General features: G+C 37.0%; 1 long non-coding RNA gene across 1 annotated transcript; it reads right to left on the bottom strand.

Moving 5' to 3' along the window:
- Nucleotides 1-646: 646 nt before the first annotated feature.
- Nucleotides 647-3,802, bottom strand: LOC123070822 (uncharacterized). Its single transcript, XR_006433950.1, has 2 exons — nt 3,252-3,802; nt 647-890 (listed from the first exon to the last, which is right to left on the bottom strand). It is a non-coding gene; the product is annotated as an uncharacterized lncRNA (long non-coding RNA).
- Nucleotides 3,803-14,160: the final 10,358 nt, after the last annotated feature.

Here is a 14,160-nt window from a genome sequence, read left to right as displayed (position 1 = left end):
ATAACTTTTGTGTGAATAGCATGGTATGTCACACACTGCAGATTTGATAACTTATGTACCCCAGTCTAAAAAACTTTGGCGACCAGGGTGGGGGTGGGGAGTTGTTGAAACATATCATGGTAACTTCTATGCAAATGACATGATATTTTACACATCGAGGACATGACACTACAAGAAATCTGTTAATCCATCACAGCTTCAATCTGTCACGGGACAGTGGAAAACCATCATGGATGGGTATGCATGACGGACACGAAATCCATCATGTATATCGCGTCATAATTGGCAACCCGGCCTCCATGACGGATTTTTGACCGTCACCGACTTGCCCTAGGCCCATCCAGGCCCGGACCTTTGTGACGGACATTTCCGTCATGGATATCCATGACATGGCAGCTGATGTGGCATCATGGTCGATCTGACTTGGCAGCCCAACAATAAGGCCCAGTAATTTATCTTTCTACAAATATTTAGGCCCATGTAGTCCACTGTTTATTGGGCCTTCAACCACTTTTCCATTATTTTAATATTCTTTTTAGTTTGCCTTTTATACACATTTATTATACTTGCACGTTCTAGATCATTATTGTCCTTACCTGTTCAGACCCATCTTCAGCCCAGGTTGCCAATATTTGATCCACACAAAAAAGTAAAGAATCTCCATTTAGCAAAGAAAAACATATAGTGCACAAATACAGATTCACAACTACAAAATTCAGATCACCATAACAGATTACAATTACATATCACAATCACAACGGAGATTTATATACATCATACATATAATCTGTGTTGCTTGTCTTGAGTGTAGTATCATCTGTTCCATCCCAAGTGGAGTTACCCTTCTAAACTAAACTCAAGTGTAATATCTTCTGTTCTACCTCAATTACCTGCAAAAGAACAGCAGAAAACGAATTGTGAGAACTATTAGCATGAGAATACATTATGGGAAACATTCACCCAAATATTTATTTAAAATGACAGCGTGACTAGCTCACCCACAATAAAATGACAGGAACAAGGAACAATGTACAGCAACATCGCATTTTTCAGTCAACATGCCCATTTTTAGCAGCAAGCAAACAAGAATTGCCGCAGGCAAAAAGAACACATATGCACATCTCAATATCACACAAAAAGAAATCAAATATGAATATTAGCAGTGAGATGGTCGGTGGAATACCTATCCTGGCGGATTAGAGCATAATTCGGTTGATATATGTGGCTGCAACAAATCTTTACAGGGACATTTCAAAGAAATTTTCTATTAAAACAAAGAACATGAAATGATTAAACATGTACATTTGAGTTAATTATGTCTGTTGAGATATCTATACTACTATATAGTGTACAAGTTTTAAACATACGTATTTCAAGGCCAAAAAAGCAAAGTGAGCCGTTGATAGTGTCCATCGAGCAGCTCAAAATGGTGGGATTCACAGCTACAATAGTGGCTAGAGTACCGACGAAGGCACTGCTAATTTCCAGAACCATCATATCAGGCAATGTAGGAAAAGTTCACTTATGTATGATGTTATCCATTCATGCGTAGCTGGTCACGGCACACGCACTGAGAGCAGGACCGCGAGTGTCCGCAGCATTGCACACTAATGTATCGCATCAACAAGATTTGGAAGCTCTTGGTGAAGCTTTTTTAAGATGGCTACAGTGCAAGATACCAATTCTAAATATGTGAACCTTTACATACAAATCAGAACTGACTTCAGAGATGGACTCACTGAAGCCATACATGCAAGAAGGTGTTGTATTTGAAGGGATAAGATTTGTATCCATCAATTGAACCCCGCACGTGTTGTGCACATACCCACCTACTAGTATATATAATATTTCACTTAACCACTACGTAAAATGAAAGATACACATTGAACCATAATCCCGAGCAATAGTATTTGGTGCAAAATGTTTTACTTAAGAGGCCAACAACTCAATGAACACACAGGTAAAAAGTAGTACCAGGAGCAACTCTACTGACGATGTAGTGAAAGCAAAAGACTCAGTTCAAATAAACACAAATAATGGTCTAAATGATTTTGGTTCCCAGGTTAGTCAATTAACTCAGGGGCAGAGCCTATTTACTTTTAGCTAAAAGTGGTTGATTGGTGCTTAAATCAATGTAACTCGATCATGTGCATGGTATGGAAATTGCCATGGGAAATCTTCTGCTCTACAACACCCTTCGTGGTGTCAGTACATCTGCTGTAGATTAAACTTCACCTCTAAGACTAAGATGCCCCGTGCACATTCAGAATCTCAAACTGAATTCTGCACTATGAGGTTGATACTTTTTGAGTTGCTTGGCTCAACTTTTGTGATCTCTTATCATTGTTTGTAGCTCTGTTAAGAGTTGTGTTGTCAGTTGTGTCTCAAGTCGCTGTATAAATAACACTCATTACTTTTTAGACAAATAATTCAGTGTGTTCACAGTTTAGAATGACTAAGCACAGTTAGATATGGTGCTTGCACACAGTTACCATCTCGTATGAGATTAAGCAGTGCACTTTTCTGTTGTCCTAAAATGTGCTGTAACTAACTGCTAGAAGGTTAGTTTTACATAAAAAGAGTACCATTTAGTTGCTATCTACATACACTTCCAGCTAGATAATTTTAGCAAAGGCTCTTGGGAGCTACATACTGTTTTATCTATTATTTGTCTAAAAGTAATGTTTTTATCTACAGATACAATCTGCACAGACGGTCTGTTTATGAGTGCTACCTGTTTGAGCCACTACTACTTTTGATCATTGGGCAAGATATCAATAGTGATTCATTGAAATAACTCCTCCGGATTCTACTATTTTCTGAGTCTTATTGAGGATTAGTTTCAGTTTGTCTGCCTAGATTACTCCATAGTCGTACTTTAAGCATACCATCTTTTCAGTTTCATATACACTCTTCATCATATTTTGATCGATCTCAATGATGTATATCTGTAAAGTAAATTGGCACATACAAACACGGCACATACAAACACATCACGACGTCAGAAAATATGTAAGCACCCCACATATATTTGTTACTAATACATGTTCATGAAAAAAAGATGTAAATATAAATCTAGACATTAAAAAAGATCAGTCACATCAACGATGCAAAATATAAACCGTAACATCATCTTGCTATCTTTCTAAAACAATTATTCCCTTCCACAGAAGTTACTTTACTACAAAACACTATCCTGGCATCCTAAATGGATTGTTAGTCATTTAGTGGGGAGCGAAAAGGGTTCTCACCTTCATGGCAAGTGGTCCGGCGAGGTCACTTGTGGCGATGCGAATAAGGCCAAGCAGTGCTGAATAAAACAGTGGTCAACCCCTCCTCTCCTAGACCGAGATTGTGAAGACCGGAGCGTCGGGGCAGCCGTCCTTGGTCCTGGGCAGCGGGTAGGCGACAACGTCCATCTCGCCGACTTCAACCACCTTCCTCATGACCACCGCGCCCATGACGACGAACAGGGGGCTGACCTTGACGCGGATGCGGGACCGCCGCTACGGCCGCGTGTGCCCCCATCGCGGATCTGAGCAGGCTGCATAGGGGAGAGTGTGGGGGCGGTGGAGGAGCGATAGAGGGTGGGAGACGGAGGTGGAGCGGGATATGGTTGGGGCGGCGGCGCGGGAGATCAAGGGGGTGGCAGTCGCGCGTCGAGGGAGGCTGGGCATGGATCTGAATCGGGAGTAGAGAGGGAGAGGAGGCGGCGGCTGTGGGTGGAGGCGGATTAGGGTTTGCGTGGTCATGTGGAGAGGCACGAGGCTGTGGCCTCTCGGGCTGGTGGGCTGTGGAGATAAATGGGTTGGCTCCCAAAAATTTTAACTCCCCGCGTCAACGACTTGAATGTTTCTCCTCCGAGCGCTTCCTGTTTCGGACTTTGCCGCGTACACGACTTGAACGTTTTTTCCTTCGCGCGCTTTACTTCAGCCTGTTTCAGTGTCTTCTTCCTTGGGTGCCTGGTACTAGACCTGATTCATGTTGGCCCCACGTGTTTGTATGCTATACATAAGTTTATTCGTTCAGTTTGGAGCCATCTAATTTCATTAGGATCCTTGTTTTTTTACAGTATTAAAAAATCAACTAATATGCCTATGCCACATCAGTAGGAGCAATTTGAGATGGTCTGGATGTTTGTATGAGGGGAGGAAAGCTAGGCCCAGTAGGTCTATCCGTGACGGTTTTCGTGACAGTACCTCCGCATCCGTCATTAAGGGGCTATAGTTTTTGGGCCCAAACAGAGATTGCTGGCCGGCGACGGTTTCAATGACGGATTTCCAAAATGTCACCAGGAATCCGTCATAGATTAACAGGTTTCTTGTAGTGTGATAACTTATGTACACCCCATGGTAACTTTTTAGGACCATGGTAACTTTGACATGATATTTATGCACCGCGGACCTCACTACTTACGTTCAACCACCATGTTAACTTTGACTTCGAGAAAAAAAATGTTGAAACATAACTCCTTCGGTAACTTCCATGTAAGTTTTGATAATTTTATGCATGACAGACCAAATATCTTACGTTTAAACACCATGGCATCTTTTCATCCAAAGGAAAACGTTTTTGAAACATTCACTGATAATTTATGTGTTAAATTATCATACTTCCCCATGCTAAAGTTATCATGCTTTAACCTTTTCGTACTGTAGTTACCAGCCCTATCATGATATAGTTATCATGTTGCTCATACCATAGTTATCACGTTGGTTATGCGAAAGTTACCAAGCCAAAGTTTATTATTTTTCTGATATGGCGGAAATAAGAAAGGTTCAAGTAACATTGTTTATCTACAATAGGCAACAACTAAAGATGGCTTACTTGGTTGTTCAGCTCAATAGCTATAGCTATTGCATAGACTTGGGTTCGAATCCTTTTTCAAGCACTTATATTTTCTTCTCATACTATGCAACAAAAAACCAGAAAAAAAACCACCAGCGATTTATTGTTTCCATCTACGGTTTTTGAGTCGTGCAGATCTATCGCTAACTTCTAGTCGACTGGAAGTTAGCATTGTCCTTCTCTTTTTTAATATTTTCCATCCTTCCTTTCTTTTTCATATTTTTGTTTCTATTTTCAAATTCATGAATATGTTTTGGGATTCTTTTTTTCCTTTCTTTCCTGGATCATTTTTTTAAAATCCTGAATAGTTTTGGGATCTGTGAACAATTATTGAATTTGTAAACTATTTCTTAATTCAAGAAGATTTATTGGAACTTGGATACATTTGTTTTCAAATACATAAACATTTTTTGAATTTGAGAACATTTTTTCAATAGGCGAACATGTTTTTAATAGACAAACAATTTTTGAAATTTGGGCACATGAGTTTAGAGATAATATTATGCATGGTAGACTGCTAGCAGTTACGTTTGACTCGTGTGTTAACTGATCAAAGTGATATTTTCACCGGAGAGAGCGAAATATCATTGCTTTATTAAATCAGTAACTAAGATGATATTTTCACAAGTGCCCACGCGGGTTGGGGCCAGGGCCGGCTCTCCATCTGAGGAGATGACCTCCATGGCCGCGAGGCATGGGAACCTGAGCAACGATGGGATGCGTAGGTCAGGGTTGGTGTGCTCGAAGGACAGGGTCTCCATGTCTTGGCGGTGCACGGTTAGAGAAGACGGCCTCCATGGCTAGCATCAACCAATGGGAGCGTAGACGTCAATGTAGGGAGAAAGTACCAATGGCGAAGCATGGAGGGAGGGGGCGCGTCGTGCTGTCAGATTTGATAGTGTAAAGCTATTTACTCCAAGCTACTACATCTCACAATACAACAATTAAAACACATGACTAAAAAATAGATGCATCACTGATTTATGATCAGTACAAAGTAACCAAGATTTATCTGAAACTACGTGCATATAGCCAATGTATCTCTGCAGTAAACAGAGAGACAACATAATAACAAAGAAAGGGAAGTATTTGCACCTGGATACGGGTCGACTGAGCTAAAAAGGAGGAAGAAAGACATGATCTTTGGCCAATGATATACATACACACACTTTTATGAATCATAAACGATCTTGCAGACGAACGATGTCTATTCACAGCAACTCAAGATCTCCATTCAGAATATTCCTGAAGAAGGAACAAACAATTGCCTATTTCAAATTCTATCCCAACTACTCGCTCCATAGAGAAATATAGGAGCATTTAGACCACTACTTTAGTGATCTAAATGCTTATATTTCTTTATGGAGGAAGTAATAGCCATGGGAGCAGTGCAAGAGAGGAAGAGTTGCACGGCTCAGGGTCAGCTGGATCCATAGAAGAAGAGTCCACATGTGAGCCAAAGTCGTCCTGAATTACATTAGCAGCTACAACCACCCAATTGCTACGCATCAAAGAAACGAAAGAGCATCTACAACAAACAAATTCACAGCACCAGAGCACCATCATCCCTTAACACAAGGGAGTGTAGCCTACCTTGGTCTCACCTGAAGCTTTCAGCTCTAGACTTGCCTTGTTTTTGAGAATCTGGACTTCCTTTTCATGCTAACCTAGTTTGGGTTTTTGGCAAGATTCCATTCACTGGTACAAACCGGCTTTAGAAATTACGTGCATCTTTTTATTCTTATTTTCCTTTATCATTTTTTTGTTTCTCTGGCTTTTTCTATAGGTTTTTATCTTTTTTTGAAGTTTTATCTTAGTTTTTTACGTTTTACCAAAAAATGTCTAATTTTATTTAAATACAGTTGAACATTTTTCATATACAAGTTTAACATTAGGAAAATACACATTGATTTTTTTTCAGTACACCTTGAACATTTTTGTAATACAGGTTACACTTTTTTTACATAGATGTTCAATAGTTTCCGAAAACATGCTAAACATTATTTCAATATGCAGTGAACTTTTTAGAATACATTGAACATTTTCATATATGCCATGAACATTTTCTTAAACGTGCAATACATTTGTTAATTGTTAGAACTTTTTTTTGTAATGCCATGAATATGTTTTTTGAATGGTACAAAACATTTTCCTTTGAGAAAAAACAAAGATTTCCTTTTTAATATTACGTAAACATTTTCAAAAAAGTTGATTTTTTTAAACACGTGAATTATGTTAATGTCAAGATTTTTTTAAAATAGTATGTAATAATTTATTCTAAATTACTTGAACATTCGCTTACATTGTGTACATATTTTCTAAAATATTACAAAGAAATTAACATTTTTATGAAAATCATGAAAAAATATCTCGTGAGTATATCTTTTTACAGCGTATAAGCATTTTTTAAATGCGAGATGAACGCTTTTAAAACTAATTAATTAAGTTTGGAATACATGTATTAAGAATATTTCAAAAACTAGTAAATGTGTGCGCACAACACGTTGATATTAGGCAGTATATTTATCGCACGTGGATATTAGGTAGAATAGTTGATATTATGCGGTATACTAACTGCACGTAGAAATTATGTATGGTATTATTTATATGTTAATTATATGATTAGCACTGACATTGATATTTGATATTTAAATGCCCGCTAAGCATGTTGTGCACTAGCCATTGAAGCAGTCCATGCTGTCAGATTGACCTGATTTGATGGTCAAGATTAGTTGGATGTGCTTATTTTGGGTATTTCTATATTTGTAAAGATATAGATATAAATTAAAGTAACAAAATAGAAAATAAAAATCAGAGCGAACGAATAACAAATTAAGGTAACTAAAACAGAAAATGTGACATAGCAGTACTGGCTGGGCCACTAGCGGGTTCACTTGAGCCAGGTGAGCTACCGTCTCACAATAGGTGAAACATAGTGCTATTTTCTATCTAGAGCTTATAGCGATAATTTAGGCATTCCCTATTCGGCACTGCAGGCGCCGGTTAAAGGCAATTTTCCTAACCGGCTGCAGTCGCATTAACTGGGCCAGCCCATTTATTTTTCTCTTTCTCTGTTAAAAACTCCAAGAAAGGTGCATGCGGGGATTCGGACTCAGAACCCCTTTGTTCAGAGAGAAGGGTACTAACCATCTTGGCTATCGGGATAGTTTGTTCTTTTACCTCTTTCTCTTAGTGCGCGAGAGTCCTAGTTTGGTTTTTTTCACCCGGTTTTCTGGGATAGCTTCCGGGGATTTTATTTTACCCGGTTTTCTTCCGTTTTTATGTTTTCTTTTTCTGTTTTGCTTTCTCTTTTTTATTTTTCTTTCTGTGTTTTTTCGTTTCTCCCTGTCTCTTTTTATTTTTCATATTCAATGAACTTTTCAACAAATCAAGGAAATATTTTCCAAAATTGACAAACTTTTCTCCAAATTGATAAATATTTTCCAGAATTAATGAACTTTTTCAAATTATATAATATGTTTTCAAGTGTGATGAACTTTTTAAAAATTGATTACTATTTTCAAATTTTATAAAATGTTTTCAATTTCAATGAACTTCTTTGTTAGATCAATGAACTTTTTTGGAATTTGATGAACTTTTTTTAAATGCAGTGAACATTTTTCCAAATCGGTGAGTTGTTTTTCATTTTTGGTGAACTTTTTTCAAAATCAATGATTATTTACTTTTAGTAAACTATTTGTAAAAATCAATGATTTTTTTCAAATTCGATGAAATCTTTTTTATTCAATGATTTTTTTCAGATTCAATGAAATTTCTTCAAATTTCATGATCTTTTTTCGAAATCAATGAACTTTTTCAAATTCAGTGACCATTTGTTTCAAATATGATCAGCTTTTCCGAAGTTTATGAATTTTTTTCAGTTTTGTGAACTATTTTAAAATTGGTGAACTTTTTTTTCAAGATTTTGATAAACATTTTTCAATTTTTTGTTAGCAATTTTTTATTATTGATGAACTTTTTTGAATCATTGAACATTTCTTGAATAGTGCAAAGTATTTTTGCATGTTCAGAATCTTTTTCCGAAATTTGTGATGTTTCATTTTTAAAAAAAAAATCATGTAACGGCGGCTCTAATAGGTTTTAAAGGTTTAGGGCTGTACTTAATCACTTGCAACCGCACATCCGAGTGGTTAGTCGAACACTGTAGGACATGTTGGTCGTGAGTTCGATTCATCGCGGTTATGGCGTTATTTTCTGGATAGTTTTTGCGCTTTTTTTGTGCGCTGCTCCTTCGTGGGCCGGCCACCCCACACTGTAGCGAGCGTCAAGAAACACAAGCCAGAAAACACAATAGGATCTCCCGATAATTTACTCTAAATTATTACTCCCTCCGTGCGGAAATACTTGTTATCAAAATGGATAAAAAAAATGTTTTAGATATGTCTCTTTTTATCCATTTTAATGACAAGTATTTCCGGATGGAGGGAGTATTACTGTTTTTGCACTCTCGCCTCCTATGTTACAGTCGCCAAGTGGCTGGCCCATTTTAGCTGCTTACACTTGTCCTGGGCCATTTTTTTTGCTTAAAAAAACTTTTTAACTGGTTTTCCTTAGGTTCTGGGTGATTTTTTTTTCTTTCATGAAGCAGCGCTTTTATGCGAATGTTCTTCTGCGAGAAGCATAACAATGCTTCCCGAAATGGGGAAAAATACAATCAGTGCTTCCACAAGAAGCACAATTGTGTTCCCGAAAAAGAAAGAAAAAAAATCACAGTTGTGCTTTTGCGAGAAGCGCAACCCGTCCTTCCACAAGAAGCACAATAACCTATGCTTTCACGAGAGAACCACAACTGTCCTTCCCGAAAACAAAAAAGCACAGTTGTGCTTTTCCGAAAAAAGAAGAAGCACAACCTATGCTTCCTTGACAAGCTCAATTGTGCTTCCTGAAAAGGGGAAAACATGGCATGTGCTTCTCGAAAAAGAAAGAAAATGTGCTTTAAATAATAGAAAAAAAGAGCACAACCATGTTTCCGGCTTATGGGTTTTCCGGTTCCATTCTTTTTCTGTTTTTGTTCTTTTTTTGGTTATTTTTTTTTTCATTTTTTGATATCAATTTTGGTTTTCTATTTCCTGTTTTTCTTTGTTTTTTGGGGAAAATAAAGTTTGGCAAACCAAAAAACCGGTTCATGATTTGGACGTGAATCAGATAAACCGTTTAAAAAATGAATCTACGGAAAAAGAGAAAAGGACCATGTGGCGACAAGGGGTGACATGTAGTGTGCCACTTGCCAGCAACAGAGAAGGTGGAAAAAGTGATCTTTACAAGGGGGTTTACCAAGTAATTTCGTGGATTGGAGGCTTAGACGTAGTAATGGGCAAGTCCCAATATATATGACGTTTTTTCCGACAGTTTCTATTTTTCTATTGTTTTTTTCCTTTCGAATCTTTTTATTTTCCCTGTCATTTTATTTTATGTCTCTTGCTCCACCTTTTCTAGGTTTTATTTTTCATTCCAATTTATTTTGATTACTTTATTTTTCTTTTCCTATTGAGAAAGTACGTTAATATTTTAAATAGTTATATGAAAATATTTTTTGACATATATGAACTTTGTTCAAATACATTCATTTTATTCTTTCTATATTAACATGGTTTAAACATGAGATTGACTTTTATTTTCATATATATGAAGAGCTTTTCATGTAGATACGTGAACATTTTTCATCTTTGTATACATTTTTTTTCCATTATTAAGTTGACTTTTGATTATTTTTTCTTTGAAAAATTATTGTTTAGATTTTTAAATTTAAAACAATACAAGCGGCTACACAACTAGCTGCCACATTGGAAATTCCTTCTGTGGCCGTTTCCATGTATATCACTTAAGGTACTATTTTTACGCGAAAAGATTCAGATCAATTACGAAATTTCATTCAATTACAAAGCACCTCAGACATAATAAAATTTACATTGAGGTCTCCAGTCCACCTAATTACCACTACCGCCGACGCGCCACTGTTGCCGTCCCTACTGGAGCTGGCTTGACCTTGTCGATGACAGCCGAGAAGTTTTTGTGCACGTGCCACTAAGGAGCAATGCCCTGGAGCCACATTCATCGTCGTTGAACCCTTGAATAGGTCTGAAGCAACTGATACCAGATCTAGTCGTTGCACATGCATGACAAGAAACACTAACCTCGCCGCCTCAAGGAGACGGCAAGAATCTACACCGGAGCTTTATCGACTACATCTAGATGGACAAACTCAAGGAAGGTCAGAGATTAGAGGGCAAACTCGAAGAAGAAGCACCACCATCCACCTGAGCGCCGCACTTGGGAGGACAAAAATTCTCTAACCTAAACTACTAGCTGGAGCGAAGGCACCGAGACCCCCCCCCCTGTCACTGACCGGCGGAGTGGAAAATAGAGGGGGCGGCTCGACATAAAAGTCTGAAGGGGAGAGTTTTCCATACAACTACTAAGCTCCCTAAGAATAAGGCCTAAGAGAGCTCCAATGTTTTTTTAGGAAGTGAACCTGCCTGTAAGGGTTTGGTTGGATTTGTGGGTCACACATGACGGTATCGGAACTAACCAGTCCGCGGCCTATATACCGCAATGTGCATATTACGCTGGTGATTTTTTCCCTGATCGGTTTATCTGTCGATCTTTTCATTTTGGTCGGGTTTTTCTCTTAAAAGATTTATTAGTTTTATAAGAAAAGTTAAGATTGCGCACAAACACACATGTATTGTGTTGGCGATTTTCCCCGTGTTGTTTTTAAGCTCACTTTTTTAAAAAAAATCAACCAGTTTTTCTATTAACACACGTTTACATCTTTCTAAAAATATTCAGGATGTTTTCTGTGAGCTTAAAAAATGTTAATAAATTTAAGAACATTCATGAATTTAAATAATGTTTGTATTTTAAAAAAATTATGAAGATGAAAACATACCCATGAATTTAAAAGTGTTCATGAGTTTAAAAAGCAAGATCTTTAAAAACTGCTCAATTTTTTGGTAATTTTAAAGATTGTTTGTCAATTTAAAAATTGTTCAGAAAATAAACAAATCACGCATTAGAAAAAGTGCTCATGAATTTAAAGTACATTTATGAATTTAGAATAGAAAAAATAGAAAGCAACATAAAAACAAACGAGACAAAATAATAAAAATGACAATACATCATAGAGAAAAAGGAAAGAAATAACCCGAATGAAACTTTCCCATGAACAGAAGGATCATCTTGCATGACCTGCCGAAAACAGCCTGTGGGGATTCGTGTTCGCTCGACCGCCTGCGCGATATATGAATTGCCATAATATATATAGGGAAAAGTTTAAAATAAACCTTAAACTTGTAGATGAAAGTTAAACCAAACCCTGAATTTTGAATTCCGAAAATCAGCACACCGAACAATTGATCCCGTCTATTTTAAACCTTGAGCGTGTTTTAAGGGGATTGTCCACGTGACAGGCAAGGCTGCGGCCGGACGCAACTGGCCGGCCCAGACGCGAAGCACGTTTTTTCTTTATTGTAACGCACATCTAAAAATATCTAAACTATACTAGTATAAGGTACGTGCCATGCACGTGGTGTCAAATTGCTGCTACGTTTGCTTGTGAGTGTTTTGACATGTAAAAACTGCTGGTAAATGGATTTCCTTTTCAACAGCACCAGACCGCTGGGTGCAGGCATGTAGCACGCTGTGACGAGTCTGGAAAGATCCAGGTTGGAAGCGTTTTGGCGCGCGTCCGTATAGGCGCGAATCCAAGAAACATCAACCGCTGGATCATTCAAGTTTGGTACTGATGAAAGATGGCGATTCACATAGCAAATCAACGGCTACCAAATTGCCTCTACTGCAGCGATTGGCTAGCCAAATTCAAAAAATGTTGTACTATAGTAGTAGAGACAGACTCACATGGAATCGAACTTGAGACCTGATGGTTTCAATCTCGTGCCGCTAGCAAGTCCAACAACTGACTTTTGCTGATTATAGATAAGCGCAAACCATCTAACAACATAACGCAACGTCGAGATTTGAAGTTTATTTTGATTCATTTTGAAACATTAACCAAAATTGTCAATAATTTTCACATACACATATTATTAAAAGAAAAAGGTAAAATAAAGGTCCAAATATTTTTTTTTGGAAAAAATTGAACAATTTTTACAATTACGACCTTTTTTTTGACAAACACAAAGAAATTTTGAAAACATGAAACATTTTTTAAATACTCAAACATTTTTTGAATTGCAAACACCCTTTGAAAAACATGAATAATTTTTTGAAAACACTAAAATTTTTGAAACCTTCATAAAATTTAGAAGCGCGAACACTTTCTAACTTTTTAAAATTTGGGAACATATTTGCAAAAAAAATTGCACTTTAAATTTTTGCTCAGATTTAAAAATTGTTTGGTTTTTCAAAAAGTGTTTGCACATAAAAAAAACTTTGGAGATATAAAAGATGGTTCACGTTTTCAAGTTTTGGTTGTGTTTTTCAAAAATGTTCATAATTCAAAAAAATCCATAAAAAGTTTGGAGTTCAAAATTGTTGATAATTTTCAACAAATTTTTTGGAAAAAAAACAGACAATTTTCAAATCTGAATGTTGCGTTATGTGGTTAAATAATTCCGTGCATTTAGCTTGTCAGCAGGAGCCGCCTGTTAGAGTAGTTAGCAGGACTAGTTAAGCAACGCCAGGTCATAAGGCCAAACCCTATTCGGCGCCTTAAGCGCCTGTTTTAGGCGTTTCCCCAAACGGGCGCACACACCCCTCCATGCACGATAGGCTGGCCCATTGATCCCTTTTTTTTCCGTTTCAAACAGCAAAAAAGTGTGCACGGGTGAAGACTCGAACTCTCGACCTTGCCACTTCCTCGTTTGATGCTAGCGACGGTAGCCAACTACGCAACAACCTTGGTTTGATTTTTGGGGTCCTTTTTTTTCTTCTATTGCATCTTCTTTTCTTTTCTTGTTTATTTTCCATTTTCTTATTTCTAGTTAATTTTTATTTTCTTTTTCTTGAATGCATGTGTTTTTTGAAAAAAAAATATAGTGAACTTTTTCCCAATTCGTGAACTTTTTATTCAAAATTGACGAAGTTTTTGAATTTGTGAATTTTTTTTGAAAATCCGTGAACCTTTTTTTCAAATTAGTCAAAAATAGGTGAACTCTTTCAAATTTGTGAACTTTTTTCATCAAAATCGATGAATTTTTTTAAATTCGGTGAGCTCTCTTCAAAGTTGTGACCATTTTTCATCAAAATTGATGAACTATTTTTTAAATCCTTGAACTTTTTGATCAAAATTGATGATTTTTTTAAAAAAATTGGTGAACTCCTTTAAATTTT

This window comes from Triticum aestivum, chromosome 3B (genome assembly GCF_018294505.1).
Source record: "Triticum aestivum cultivar Chinese Spring chromosome 3B, IWGSC CS RefSeq v2.1, whole genome shotgun sequence".
Lineage (NCBI taxonomy): Eukaryota > Viridiplantae > Streptophyta > Magnoliopsida > Poales > Poaceae > Triticum > Triticum aestivum.
The sequence above is the reverse complement of the archived record's forward strand: the minus strand, read 5'-3'. Positions and strand labels throughout refer to the sequence as shown.